The sequence below is a fragment of the Palaemon carinicauda genome, chromosome 22 (assembly GCF_036898095.1).
Source record: "Palaemon carinicauda isolate YSFRI2023 chromosome 22, ASM3689809v2, whole genome shotgun sequence".
NCBI classification, from domain to species: domain Eukaryota; kingdom Metazoa; phylum Arthropoda; class Malacostraca; order Decapoda; family Palaemonidae; genus Palaemon; species Palaemon carinicauda.
In genome coordinates, this window is record NC_090746.1 from 73,414,378 (window position 1) to 73,416,877 (window position 2,500).

Sequence of the window (2,500 nt, forward strand, 5' to 3'; positions counted from 1 at the left end):
CCAATATCGTCTCAAATACCCTCACCCACTTCCCCAAAAACAGCTTTTTACTGAATAAAAAAAAAAAAAAAAAAAAAAAAAACATGGGAGAAGCTGTATAAAAACCGCGATCGAAGTGTCTGTCTGTCTTCTGCCATTTCACGTATGCAACGTCTCAGCTGTAAAAGGTCGGACTTCTTCTGCCCGTTCATCCGACCATTTTCATGACTCTTTTGAGAACAGATGACCCTTTTCATGCGGCCCCAGGGAATACTCAGCATATGCTGAATAGCTGCGACATATTCAGGACTTTAACCTGGTCTCTCTCTTTCTCTCTCTCTCTCTCTCTCTCTCTCTCTCTCTCTCTCTCTCTCTCTCTCCTCTCTCCTCTCTCTCTCTCTCTCATTAAGTTCATATTGGAAGATGGTTTTCTTAATCGTTTATGAATGGTATACGAGCATAACATCTAAAATTTTTCATTACAATAGAATCTTAAATATTGTATAATTCAGTTATTTACATTTTATAGTAATCTTTTTTAGTCCCTTCTTTTTTCATTACGTTTTTAATTAACCTTCTTTGATTAAAGGTAGAACAACAATTTCTTTTGGTGCTCTTGCTATTTATCTTTCGAGTTTTCTATATTCTCTAATGTTCTTTATACTAGAGTGTAATATATAACCACGAGGAACACTAGTTCTTTATATTAGAAACCACAACACCACTTAATCACCTATGTAGTTTATATCTAATACAAAATACGGAGTTAAACAAATTTTTATTCTTTTTTTTAAATGCATAATACAAAACAAGATGAAACACTGACCCGATTATGAAAAAAGACCAGAGACAAAATAAGGCAGAATTGAGTCCACTGTTTTCCATTTACAAAGTTAGTTGGCAAAAACTTCGAGAAATATTCTCCTATTTCTATTTGGACGTTGAATGGCCTCCTAGACCAAAGCGCTAGGTCATGAGATACAGATTTCGTAATTGATGCAGACTGAGGTTCGAGTTCTGCTCAAGCTTGATAGTTTCTTTAGTGTCTGTAACCTCACCATTCTTGTAAGCTAAGGATGGAGGGTTCCAGGGAGTCTCTGTGTCGACCTGGTTAGTCATCAGAAGTCATTACCTGGCCCTCTCTGGTCCTAGCTTGGGTGAGGAGGGGGCTTGGGCGCTGATCTAGGGCACTGTCACTGTCCCTTACCTTTACCATTCATGAGCGGCCTTTAAACCATCAAAATATCCGCAAAATACGCTGTTTTTTTCATTGTCTCTTAGCATCTGTCTGCTGCGTGTCTTCCTTCAGACATACTTTCCACAACCACCCGTGGCAAAATGAATGCACCCAACTCTGACCAGGGGAAAGTCTTCAATGAAATTGGTAAGCATCCAAATTTCCTATTTTATTCAGTGGCTTGAGGTTTAACTAAGCTTCAACTTTCAGTTTCTTGGGCTTTGTAGAAAACTGCTTTTCCCACTGGAAATTGAGTGAAGGAACCCGCTTTTAACCAATTTGTAACCGAACTTTCAAGAATAACCTGATTAACCTAACATTAGCTTGTTTACGATACCAACGTAGGCGTTTCTGGCAACAGCCTTGAGAGAGAGAGAGAGAGAGAGAGAGAGAGAGAGAGAGAGATCCGGTACAAGAATTTAATGGAATTAGGATTTGTAGGTAATAGTCCAGAAGGAAACAGTCCAACGATGAAAGAATAACTAATTACGTGAGTTTATAGACGGGTACCGCAATTCAGATAAAAGAAAACTATTGAATAATAATAATAATAATAATAATAATAATAATAATAATAATAATAATAATAATAACAAAAAGTAAATAGCTTTCCTTGAAAACCATAAACTTCAATGCTCTGAAATTTACAATAATTAATTCGAAGATTTTGTAAATTAAAGGAAATTAGGAAATATATAAAAAACTATCATATTTTGTACACCACATTTGATCTAAATACAAGTCATAATTTAATTTAATTTAATTCAATTCCACTTAAACAGCGTATCATAAAGCATACGAAATAAGCTCATGAATATTATACGTAATTTGAAAAAAAAAAATTTTTTTTTTACACGCCAACGATATAAATGCCATCATTTTCCGGCGCTAACATTCATTACGAGATTATTTAATTGGCTCAGTGACACATCAAGCCTGAAACGATGCCTGCTCGCATAATGTTACCCAGATGAGATTATGAATATTGAAGGGGATGGTATGTGATTTTTATCTTTTTTTTCTCAAAGGTATGATTAAACACGCTTATCGAAAAATATGGAGAATAAATTGAGTTTATCAGTAAATATTGAATAAGGTATATGTATATATGTATGTATGTATATATATATATATATATATATATATATATATATATATATATATATATATATATATATTATATATATACATACATACATATATATATATATATATATATATATATATATATATATATATATATATATATATATATATATATACAGCCGTTTCTAGTCCACAGTA